Genomic DNA, 13,836 nt, shown 5'->3' with positions numbered 1-13,836 from the left:
AGAAACAATTGGGTACACCTTCTACCACAGATTCGAAGGCAAGATCTTTATTGCTAAAAATGGGTCTTTTCTAGAGAAGGAGTTTCTCTCGAAAGAAGTGAGTGGGAGGAAAGTAGAACTTGATGAGGTAATTGTACCTTCTCTCGAATTGGAAAGTAGTGCATCAGAGAAATCCATTCCCGTGACGCCTACACCAACTAGAAAGGAAGCTAATGATGATGATCATGAAACTTCAGATCAAGTTACTATTGGACCTCGTAGGTCAAACAGAGCACGTTCCGCACCAGAGTGGTATGGTAATCCTGTCCTAAAAGTCATGTTACTAGACCATGGCGAACCTACGAACTATGAAGAAGCTATGATGAGCCCAGATTCCGATTGATGGCTTGAGGCCATGAAATCTGAGATAGGATCCATGTATGAGAACAAAGTGTGTGAAGTAAATATGCCCTAGAGACAATAATAAAGTTACTATTTATTTCCTTATATCATGATAAATGTTTATTATTCATGCTAGAATTGTATTAACCGGAAACATAATACTTGTGTGAATACATAGACAAACAGAGTCACTAGTATGCCTCTACTTGACTAGCTCGTTGATCAAAGATGGTTATGTTTCCTAGCCATTGACATGAGTTGTCATTTGATTAAATGGGATCACATCATTAGGAGAATGATGTGATTGACTTGACCCATTCCGTTAGCTTAGCACTTGATCGTTTAGTATTCTGCTATTGCTTTCTTCATGACTTATACATGTTCCTATGACTATGAGATTATGCAACTCCCGTTTACCGGAGGAACACTTTGTGTGCTACCAAACATCACAACGTAACTGGGTGATTATAAAGGTGCTCTACAGGTGTCTCCGAAGGTACTTGTTGGGTTGGCGTATTTCAAGATTAGGATTTGTCACTCCGATTGTCGGAGAGGTATCTCTGGGCCCACTCGGTAATGCACATCACTATAAGCCTTGCAGGCATTGTAACTAATGAGTTAGTTGCGGGATGATGTATTACGGAACGAGTAAAGAGACTTGCCGGTAACGAGATTGAACTAGGTATTGAGATACCGACGATCGAATCTCGGGAAAGTAACATACCGATGACAAAGGGAACAACGTATGTTGTTATGCGGTTTGACCGATAAAGATCTTCATAGAATATGTGGGAGCCAATATGAGCATCCAGGTTCCGCTATTGGTTATTGACCGGAGACGTGTCTCGGTCATGTCTACATAGTTCTCGAACCCGTAGGGTCCGCACGCTTAAAGTTTGATGACGGTTATATTATGAGTTTATGTTTTTTGATGTACCGAAGGTAGTTCGGAGTCCCGGATGTGATCACGGACATGACGAGGAGTCTCAAAATTGTCGAGACATAAAGATCGATATATTGGACGACTATATTTGGATACTGGAATGGTTCCGGGTAAGATCGGGATAATACCGGAGCACCGGGAGGTTATCGGAACCCCCCGGGAGGTATATGGGCCTTAATGGGCTTTAGTGGAAAGGAGGGGAAAGGAGCAAGGGAGGGGGTGCGCCCCCAAGCCCAATCCGAATTGGGAGGGGGGACGGCCCCCTCTCCTTTCTCCCTCCTTCCTCTTCCTTCCCTCTCCCTCTCCAAATAGGAAAAGGAGGAATCCTACTCCCGGTGGGAGTTGGACTCCTCCCCTTGGCCGGCCCTCTCCCAATTCGGAGGAGAATATTTGAGTTACGAGTTTGGTCTTCATTTGAAACAATACAGAATAGTTTCGCAACTCACGCCACTCGGAACACCACAGCGTAATCGTGTGTCCGAACGTCGTAATCGTACTTTACTAGATATGGTGCGATCTATGATGTCTCTTACTGATTTACCACTATCATTTTGGGGTTATGCTTTAGAGACGGCTGCATTCACGTTAAATAGGGCACCATCGAAATCCGTTGAGACGACGCCTTATGAACTGTGGTTTGGCAAGAAACCAAAGTTGTCGTTTCTTAAAGTCTGGGGCTGCGATGCTTATGTGAAAAAACTTCAACCTGATAAGCTCGAACCCAAATCGGAGAAATTTGTCTTCATAGGATACCCAAAGGAAACTGTTGGGTACACCTTCTATCATAGATCTGAAGGCAAGACTTTTGTTGCTAAATTTGGATCCTTTCTAGAGAAGGAGTTTCTCTCGAAAGAAGTGAGTGGGAGGAAAGTATAACTTGATGAGGTAACTGTACCTGCTCCCTTATTGGAAAGTAGTTCATCACAGAAACCGGTTCCTGTGACACCTACACCTATTAGTGAGGAAGCTGATGATATTGATCATGAAACTTCAGATCAAGTTACTACTGAACCTCGTAGGTCAACCAGAGTAAGATCCGCACCAGAGTGGTACAGTAATCCTGTTCTGGAGGTTATGTTACTAGACCATGACGAACCTACGAACTATGAAGAAGCGATGGTGAGCCCAGATCCCGCAAAATGACTTGAGGCCATGAAATCTGAGATGGGATCCATGTATGAGAACAAAGTATGGACTTTGGTTGACTTGCCCGATGATCGGCAAGCCATTGAGAATAAATGGATCTTCAGGAAGAAGACTGACGCTGACGGCAATGTTACTGTCTATAAAGCTCGACTTGTTGCAAAAGGTTTTCGACAAGTTCAAGGGATTGACTACGATGAGACTTTCTCACCTGTAGCGATGCTTAAGTCTGACCGAATCATGTTAGCAATTGCCGCATTTTATGATTATGAAATTTGGCAAATGGATGTCAAAACTGCATTCCTGAATGGATTTCTGGAAGAAGAGTTGTATATGATGCAACCGGAAGGTTTTGTCAATCCAAAGGGAGCTAACAAAGTGTGCAAGCTCCAGCGATCCATTTATGGACTGGTGCAAGCCTCTCGGAGTTGGAATAAATGCTTTGATAGTGTGATCAAAGCATATGGTTTTATATAGACTTTTGGAGAAGCCTGTATTTACAAGAAAGTGAGTGGGAGCTCTGTAGCATTTCTGATATTATATGTGGATGATATATTGCTGATTGGAAATGATATAGAATTTCTGGATATCATAAAAGGATACTTGAATAAGAGTTTTTCAATGAAAGACCTCGGTGAAGCTGCTTACATATTGGGCATCAAGATCTATAGAGATAGATCAAGACGCTTAATTGGACTTTCACAAAGCACATACCTTGACAAAGTTTTGAAGAAGTTCAAAATGGATCAAGCAAAGAAAGGGTTCTTGCCTGTGTTACAAGGTGTGAAGTTGAGTAAGACTCAATGTCCGACCACTGTAGAAGATAGAGAGAAGATGAAAGATGTTCCCTATGCTTCATCCATAGGCTCTATCATGTATGCAATGCTGTGTACCAGACCTGACGTGTGCCTTGCTATAAGTTTAGCAGGGAAGTACTGTCGGGGATATACCCCGCAGTATGACCCGGCTGGAGATATAACCCGGCTGGGATTGGGTGTTTCATTGATGACCCGGCAGACTATAAGCCGGCAGGAACAGTTAAGTAGGTTAAGCTCGCGGGAACAGTTGAGCATTGTAACCCGGCAGACATGGTCATGTAACCCGGCAGACATGGTCATGTAACCCGGCAGACATGGTCATGTAACCCGGCAGACACAGTCATGTAACCCGGCACATGTTAAGCCAGGTGGTAAGCCAGACGGTAAGCCAGATGGTAAGCCAGATGGTAAGTCAGATCGTAAGCCAGACGGTAAGCCAGATGGTAAGCCAAATGGTAAGTCAGATCGTAAGCCAGATTGTAAGAAGCCCAAGACGTTAAGAAGCCCATGGTGAGACGTCAAAGTAAGGTTAAATCTTAAGTCCGAGTTGGACTCTACATGTAACCCGCCCCTTCAGCTTATATAAGGAGGGGCGGGGCACCCCAAGAGGGACAAGTAACAAGAAACAATCGATAGGGCTAGACACCGAGAGCCGGTTCCCGGCGACTCTCCCGTGATCATAATGAGACCTAGCCTCAAACAGCATGTAGGGTTATTACCGGATGATGTTTCCCGGGGCCCGAAGCTGTCTAAATCCTTGTCTTGTGTTGCGTCTCTCGATTCCGCCCAACCCCTCTCAAGCTACCGCATAGATGCGTTGGCCTCGCGACTAAGTCCTCACACTAGGACATCTGCCGTGACAATTCCACGACAGGTACCAAAGTAATCCAGGAGTGGATCACTGGACAGCGGTCAAGAACATCCTGAAATACCTGAAAAGGACTAAGGATATGTTTCTCATTTATGGAGGTGACAAAGAGCTAGTCGTAAATGGTTACGTCGATGCAAGCTTTGACACTGATCCGGATGATTCTAAATCGCAAACCGGATACGTGTTTACATTGAACAGTGGAGCTGTCAGTTGGTGCAGTTCTAAACAAAGAGTTGTGGTGGGATCTACGTGTGAAGCGGAGTACATAGCTGCTTCGGAAGCAGCAAATGAAGGAGTCTGGATGAAGGAGTTCATATCCGATCTAGGTGTCATACCTAGTGCATCGGGTCCAATGAAAATCTTTTGTGACAATACTGGTGCAATTGCCTTGGCAAAGGAATCCAGATTTCACAAGAGAACCAAGCACATCAAGAGACGCTTCAACTCCATCCGGGATCAAGTCCAGGTGGGAGACATAGAAATTTGCAAGATACATACGGATCTGAATGTTGCAGACCCGTTGACTAAGCCTCTTCCACGAGCAAAACATGATCAGCACCAAGGCTCCATGGGTGTTAGAATCATCACTGTGTAATCTAGATTATTGACTCTAGTGCAAGTGGGAGACTAAAGGAAATATGCCCTAGAGGCAATAATAAAGTTATTATTTATTTCCTTATATCATGATAAATGTTTATTATTCATGCTAGAATTGTATTAACCAAAAACATAATACTTGTGTGAATACATAGACAAACAGAGTGTCACTAGTATGCCTCTACTTGACTAGCTCGTTGATCAAAGATGGTTATGTTTCCCAGCGATTGACATGAGTTGTCATTTGATTAAACAGGATCACATCATTAGGAGAATGATGTGATTGACTTGACCCAATCCGTTAGCTTAGCACTTGATCGTTTAGTATTCTGCTATTGCTTTCTTCATGACTTATACATGTTCCTATGACTATGAGATTATGCAACTCCCGTTTACCAGAGGAACACTTTGTGTTCTACCAAACGTCACAACGTAACTGGGTGATTATAAAGGTGCTCTACAGGTGTCTCCGAAGGTACTTGTTGGGTTGGCGTATTTCAAGATTAGGATTTGTCACTCCGATTGTCACAGAGGTATCTTTGGGCCCACTCGATAATGCACATCACTATAAGCCTTGCAAGCATTGTAACTAATGAGTTAGTTGCGGGATGATGTATTACGGAACGAGTAAAGAGTGCCGGTAACGAGATTGAACTAGGTATTGAGATACCGACGATCGAATCTCGGGCAAGTAACATACTGATGACAAAGGGAACAACGTATGTTGTTATGCGGTTTGACCGATAAAGATCTTCGTAGAATATGTGGGAGCCAATATGAGCATCCAGGTTCCGCTATTGGTTATTGACCGGAGACGTGTCTCGGTCATGTCTACATAGTTCTCGAACCCGTAGGGTCCGCACGCTTAAAGTTCGATGACAGTTATATTATGCGTTTATGTGTTTTGATGTACCGAAGGTAGTTCGGAGTCTCGGATGTGATCACGGACATGACGAGGAGTCTCGAAATGGTTGAGACGTACAGATCGATATATTGGACGACTATATTTGGATACCGGAATGGTTCCGGGTAAGATCGGGATAATACCGGAGCACCGGGAGGTTATCGGAACCCCCCGGGAGGTATATGGGCCTTAATGGGCTTTAGTGGAAAGGAGGGGAAAGGAGCAAGGGAGGGGGCGCCCCCCCAAGCCCAATCCGAATTGGGAGGGGGGCCGTCCCCCTTTCCTTCCTCCCTCCTTCCTCTTCCTTCCCTCTCCCTCTCCAAATAGGAAAAGGAGGATTCCTACTCCCGGTGGGAGTTGGACTCCCCCCTTGGGCGCACCTCCTCCCCTTGGCCGGCCCTCTCCTCCCCCCTTTATATACCGAGGAGGGGGGCACCCCATAGACACAGCAATTGATCTCTTGGATCTCTTAGCCGTGTGCGGTGCCCTCCACCATAATCCACCTCGATAATATCATAGCGGTGCTTAGGCAAAGCCCTGCGTCGGTAGCAACATCATCATCGTCACCACGCCGTCGTGCTGACGGAAATCTCCCTCAAAGCTCGGCTAGATCGGAGTTCGAGGGACGTCATCGAGTTGAACGTGTGCAGAACTCGGAGGTGCCGTGCGTTCGGTACTTGATCGGTCGGATCGTGAAGACGTACGACTACATCAACCGCGTTGTGCTAACGCTTCCGCTTTCGTTCTACGAGGGTACGTGGACACACTCTCCCCGCTCGTTGCTATGCATCACCATGATCTTGCGTGTGCGTAGGATTTTTTTTGAAATTACTACGTTCCCCAACAGTGTGGACTTTGGTGGACTTGGCCGATGATCGGCAAGCCACAGAGAATAAATGGATCTTCAAGAAGAAGACTGCCACTGATGGTAATGTTACTATCTACAAAGCTCGACTTGTCGCAAAAGGTTTTTGACAAGTTCAATGGGTTGACTACGATGAGGCTTTCTCACCCGTAGTGATGCTTAAGTCTGTCTGAATCATGTTAGCAATTGCCGCATTTTATGAAATCTAGCAAATGGATGTCAAAACTGCAATCCTTAATGGATTTCTTAAAGAAGAGTTGTATATGATGCAACCAGAAGGTTTTGTCGATCCTAAAGGTGCTAACAAAGTGTGCAAACTCCAGCGATCCATCTATGGACTGGTGCAAGCATCTTGGAGTTGGAATATACGCGTTGATGAGGTGATCCAAGCATATGTTTTATACCGACTTATGGTGAAGCCTGTATTTACAAGAAAGTGAGTGGGAGCTCTGTAGCATTTCTGATATTATATGTGGATGACATATTGTTGATTGGAAATAATATAGAATTTCTAGATAGCTGATATGTCTCCAACGTATCTATAATTTATGAAGTATTCATGCTGTTATTTTATCATTGTTGGGTGTTTTACAATCATTTTATAGCAACTTTATATCACTTTTTGGGACTAACCTATTGACCCAGTGCCCAGTGCCAGTTGATGTTATTTGCTTGTTTTTTACATCGCAGGAAATCAATATCAAACGGAGTCCAAACGCAACAAAACTTTACGAAGATTGTTTTTGGACCAGGAGGAACCCAATGGGCCAGTGCTGCACCTGGGGGTGCCCCGAGGGGGGCACTACCCACCAGGGCACGCCAGGGCCCCCTGGCGTGCCCAGGTGGGTTGTGCCCACCTCGGTGGCCTCCCGCACACCCTCTTTGCACTATAAATTCCCAAATATTCCGAAACCCATCGGGTAGACCTAGATCAGAAGTTTCGCCGCCGCAGGCCTCTGTAGCCACCGAAAACCAATCTAGACCCCATTCCGGCACCCTGCCGGAGGGCTGAATCATCTCCGGTGGCCATCTTCATCATCCCGGCGGTCACCACGATGAGGAGGGAGTAGTCCACCCTCGGGGCTGAGGGTTTGTACCAGTAGCTATTTGTTTGATCTCTCTCTCTCTCGATCTATACCATGGGCTTTGTTAATATAGTCGGATCATATGATGTTTCTCCCCTCTATAATCTTGTTATGATGAATTGAATCTTTACCCTTTAAAGTTTTGTCTTGTCGGATTGAATATTCAGATATCAGAACACATGATATATGTCTTGTGGTATGAATACTTGAGGTGACAATGAGGTATCCTATTGATTCACTTGATATGTGTTTTGGCATTCAACTCATGGATTCCCGCGGTGATATTGGGGTAATCTATGCATAGGGGTTGATGCACGTTTTTATTATCTTTTCTCCAACGGAAACTTTGGGGTCTCTTTATAGTTCTTTGTGTGTTTTATCACTAGTTTGGTTTATAAAAGAAAACTACATAAAAATGGAATTGAGGTTGCATCATATTATTGATCATCTTTATAATATCTTTCTTGAAAATGATGGATCGGAAAATTGTGCTCAATTGTTAGAAGAAGAAGTCAATAAAATGTTTGGCACAAAATATTTGAATGATGAGCATGATTGCAATGTTGTTGGTATGAACTCTTTGAACATCCATGATGCTAATGATATGCAAAGCTACAAGCTTGGGGATGCTATATTTGATGAAGATGATATTTTTAGTCCCCCAAGTTTTGATGAGAAAATTTATTATGATGAAAGCATGCCTCGTATCTATGATGATTATGGTGATGAAATGTATGCTATATTGAATAATGATAACCCTGAAACTTGTCATCATGATTTTAATTTTCACTCTCATGATAGTTATTTTGTTGAGTTTGCTCCCACTACTATTGGTGAGAATAAATTTGCTTATGTGGAGAGTAACAAAATTTCTATGCTTATGTATCATGAAAGGAATGCTTTACGTGATAGTTATATTCTTGAATTCATTCATGATGCTACTGAAAATTATTATGAGAGAGGAATATATGCTTGTAGGTATTGCAATAATATCAAGTTTCCTCTCTATGTGTTGAAAATCTTGAAGTTGCCCTTGTTTTGCCTTCCTATGCTAGTTGATTATTGTTCCCATAAATTGTTTGCTCACAAAATACCTATGCATAGGAAGTGGGTTAGACTTAAATGTGCTAGCCATATGCTTCATGATGCTCTCTTTATGTTTCATTTCTTACCTTTTATGCAAGCATCATTGAAATCTTCATGCCTAGCTAAAAGGCATTAAAGAAAAGTGCTTGTTGGGAGACAACCCTACACTTTTACCTACTTTTCTTGTGTGTTCACATGATTAAGCTACTATAGTAATCATGTTTTATTGCTTTTGTTTCAGTAAAGTTCCAAGTAAAGCCTTTAGGATCTTCTTGGGTGATAGTTGTCTGATCCTGCTGAAAAACAGAAACTTTTGCACCCACGAAAATAATTTTCATAAATCAAAGAAATGTTCTTTTGCCCTGATTATTTTTGCAGAAGATTAATATACAAATTTATCAGGTAGTCCTAATTTTTCAGAATTTTTGGAGTAGCAGAAGTATGGTTGGAGCACAGATTACTACAGACTGTTTTGTTTTTGACAGATCTGTTTTCAATGCATAGTTTGCTTGTTTTCTTGTTTCTATGGCTTATATTGCTCAATATAAATTGTGGAAATGATATGCTATAGTAGGCATTGTGTGGAAACAATTATGAATCTTGTCTTTGACAGTACCAAAGTGAAATGGTTTTCTCTTTATCATACTAACCTATCTCACGAAGTTCCGTTAAGTTTTGTGTGATTGAAGTTTTCAAGTTTTGGGTGAGATGTCGATATGAGGAGAATAAGGAGTGACAAAACCCTAAGCTTGGGTATGCCCAAGGCACCCCAAGTTAATATCCAAGGAAGATCCAAGCAACTAAGCTTGGGGATGCCCCGGAAGGCATCCCCTCTTTCGTCTCCAACATTATCGGTAACCTCGCTTGGAGCTATGTTTTCATTCGTCACATGATATGTGTTTTGCTTGGTGCGTCAATTTATTTTGTTAGGATTTTCTTGCTGTTATTTATAATAATGTTTTGCATCTTTATTTTCAATAAAAATGTCAAGGATAGCCTTTACCATGCTTGTTTTGCAACTCTACTTGTTGCTGTTTGAAAACCGAAAGTTTATCGCTGTTGCGAAAATTCCCTAGAAAAGTCAGAATGTGATAAATTGCTAAAACTTTTTGCATAATAAGCTCTGATAAATTTTCTACAGTGTGGTAAATTTTCATAATTTTTGGAGTTACGGAAGTATGATGAATCTTGCATTCTTTACAAACTGTACTGTTTTGGCAGATTGCTGTTATGTTTGCATTGTTTGCATATGTTTGCTTGTTTAATGATTCTATTTGAGGATAGGAGTATTAAATATGCAGAGGAATTTAGTATGCAATGTTAAATAATAATTTTAGTGATTCGCTACAGTAGAGAATGATAATGTTTTTGCATTGGTTTATACTAACTTATCTCACGAGTTCTTGTTGAGTTTTGTGTGGATGAAGTTTTTGAGATTTAGGAAAACCGTGATATGAGAGGAATGAAGAAGACACAAGAGCTCAAGCTTGGGGATGCCCAAGGCATCCCAAGTTAATATTCCAATAAGTCTCAAGCATCTAAGCTTGGGGATGCCCCTGTAGGCATCCCACCTTTCTTCTTCAACAATTATCGGTTAGTATCGGTTGAGCCTAAGTTTTTGCTTCTCCAGATTAGTTGTGATATTCTTAGAATGTCATTTTATTTTGTTTTTGCTTGCTGTTTTAATAAAATACTTAGATCTGAAAGTTTTTGAATAAGATAGAGTCCTCAAATAGCTACCTATTTACTTAACTACTCGCTTGATCTTCACTTATATCTTTTTGGAGTAGCTTGTCATTTACTCTTGTGCTTCACTTATATCCTATGATTAGTAAATAGTTGAATAAATTGAATGTCATGAAGTTGAAATCATATCATGCCTAGTGGTAGCTTCACATTGGGTTTAGAAAGTGAAATCTTTTGAGGCTTGACAATCACAATATTGGTCATACAAGCAATTCACAAATAATTAGTATAAGGAAGAGAACTTTCACATGCAAATACACAATCATGGATATCTTATGTGATTGTGAGCCCCCATCAAAATATTATATGCCAAAATTGTGGACGTTGGACAAGGAAGACAACGTAATGTTTGCTCATATTCACATAGAAGTTATATTGTCATAGATCCTTTAACATGTGGTGCTTGCCCCCCATCTTTGCTAGCCAAAAATTCCGCACCAAGTAGAGATACTACTTGTGCATCCAAAAACCCTTAAACCCAAATCTTATTTTCAAGAGTCCACCATACCTACCTAAGGATTGAGCAAGATCCTTCAAGTAAGTTGTCATCGGTGCAATAAGGCAATAAAAATTGTATGATGGAAAAGCAATAAAAGCGATGGGCGGCATAAAAAAGGTTGCTATCATAAGGGGCAATATAACGTGACGTTCTTTTGCACTAAGGGATTGAGCATACAAACAAATAAGCGCATGGCAACCTCTGCTTCCCTCTGCGAAGGGCCTATCTTTTACTTTTCAGTATTTACTTTTATGCAAAGAGTCAAAGTTTTTCTCTCTATTCCTTTTTATTTTTCTCTTTTGGCAAGCATCATGTGGTGAGGAAAGATCTAGGCACATATTTACAGTTGAATATGGGTGGCATGAGTTATTATTGTTGACATCACCCTTGAGGTGAATATGTTGGGAGGCAAAACAATAAGCCCCTATCTTTCTATGTGTCCGGTTGAAATGTTTTGCTCATGTGTATGCGGTGAGTGTTAGCAATCATAGAAGACTATATGATGGTTGAGTATGCGGAGCTCTTACTTAAACTCTGTTGAATAAGTTGAATTGCAATTGCTTGGTGACTGAAAACATAGGTTGTTGAGTTTCAAGAGAGTTCATTGTTTGAACCTTAACATGTGAATTGGTTGCTACTATAACATGAGAAGTTTTTTAAGAAAGAATTGCTGTTATGATGCTAGAAAAAGTGATTGAAATTATCATTGATCAAACTTATGCACTTTTCTAGCATTCACACTTCATAAATTATTTCTTTTATCATTTACCTACTCGAGGACGAGTAGGAGTTAAGCTTGGGGATGCTGATATGTCTCCAACGTATATATAATTTATGAAGTATTCATGCTGTTATTTTATCATTCTTGGGTGTTTTACAATCATTTTATAGCAACTTTATATCACTTTTTGGGACTAACCTATTGACCCAGTGCCCAGTGCCAGTTGCTGTTTTTTGTTTGTTTTTTACATCGCGGGAAATCAATATCAAACGGAGTCCAAACGCAACGAAACTTTACGGAGATTTTTTTGGACCAGGAGGAACCCAATGGGCCAGAGCTGCACCTGGCGGGCCCCAAGGGGGAACAACCCACCAGGGTGCGCCAGGGCCCCCTAGCGCGCCCAGGTGGGTTGTGCCCACCTCGGTGGCCTCCCGCATCCCCTCTTTGCACTATAAATTCCCAAATATTCCAAAACCCATCGGGTAGACCTAGATCAGAAGTTCCGCCGCCGCAGGCCTCTGTAGCCACCGAAAACCAATCTAGAATCCGTTCCAGCACCCTGTCGGAGGGGGGAATCATCTCGGGTGGCCATCTTCATCATCCCAGCGGCCACCACGATGAGGAGGGAGTAGTCCACCCTCGGGGCTGAGGGTTTGTACCAGTAGCTATGTGTTTGTTCTCTCTCTCTCTCATGATCTATATCGTGGACTTTGTTAATATAGTCGGATCATATGATGTTTATCCCCTCTATACTCTTGTTATGATGAATTGAATCTTACCCTTTAAAGTTTTGTCTTGTCGGATTGAATATTCAGATATGAGAACACATGATATATGTCTTGCGGTATGAATACTTGAGGTGACAATGAGGTATCCTATTGATTCACTTGATATGTGTTTTGGCATTCAACTCGCGGATTCTCGCGGTAATATTGGGGTAATCTATGCATAGGGGTTGATGCACGTTTTTATTATCTTTTCTCCGACGGAAACTTTGGGGTCTCTTTAGTCTTTTGTGTGGATTGAGTATTATGAATATGAATTTTCTTTGGTGTTATTCTAGTATGAACTCTAGGATAGATCGAACGGAAAAAATAGCTTTGTGCTATTTTAGTACGAACTCTTGAATAGATCGAACGGAAAGAATAGCTTTGAGGTGGTTTCGTGCCCTACAAACAATTCCTATCTTTTGTTCTCTGCTAATAGGAACTCGGGAGTGATTCTTTATTGCACTTTGAGGGATAATCATATGATCCAACTATGTTAGCATTGTTGAGAGGTTGCACTAGCGAAAGTACGGACCCTAGGCCTCATTTTCAAGCATTGCAATACCGTTTTTGTGCCTGTTTACTATTTGCTACCTTGCTGTTTTTATTTATTCAGATTATAAAAATATATTTCTACCATCAATATTACACTTTTCTCACCATCTCTTCGCCGAACTAGTGCACCTATACAATTTACCATTGTATTTGGTGTGTTGGGGACACAAGAGACTTTTTTTTATTTGGTTGCAGGGTTGCTTGAGAGAGACCATCTTCATCCTACACCTCCCACGGATTGATAAACCTTAGGTCATCCACTTGAGGGAAAATTGCTACTGTCCTACAAAACTCTGCGCTTGGAGGCCCAACACGAGTCTACAAGAATAAAGTTGCATAGTAGACATCAATAGCATAAAAGGATACTTGAATAAGAATTTTTCAATAAAAGACCTCGGTAAAACTACTTATGTATTGGGCATCAAGATCTATAGAGATAGATCGAGACGCTTAAATTGGAATTTCACAAAGCACATACCTTGACAAAGTTTTGAAAGAGTTCAAAATGGACCAGTCAAAGAAAGGGTCCTTGCCTGCATTGCAAGGTATGAAGTTGAGTAAGACTCAAAACCCGACCACGGTAGAAGATAGAGAGAGAATGAAAGTCATTCCCTATGCCTCAGCCATAGGTTCTATAAAGTATGCCATGCTGTGTACCAGACCTATTGTGTACCTTGCCATGAGTTTGGCAAGGGGGTACAATAGTGATCCAGGAGTAGATCACTGGACAACGGTCAAAATTTATCCTTAGTTACCTAAGAGGACTAAGGAAATATTTCTCGGTTATGGAGGTGATAAAGAGTTCGTCGTAAAGGGTTACGCCGATGCAAGCTTTGACACCAATTTGGATGACTC

This window comes from Aegilops tauschii, chromosome 7 (genome assembly GCF_002575655.3).
Source record: "Aegilops tauschii subsp. strangulata cultivar AL8/78 chromosome 7, Aet v6.0, whole genome shotgun sequence".
Lineage (NCBI taxonomy): Eukaryota > Viridiplantae > Streptophyta > Magnoliopsida > Poales > Poaceae > Aegilops > Aegilops tauschii.
Note: the sequence above shows the minus strand (reverse complement) of the source record.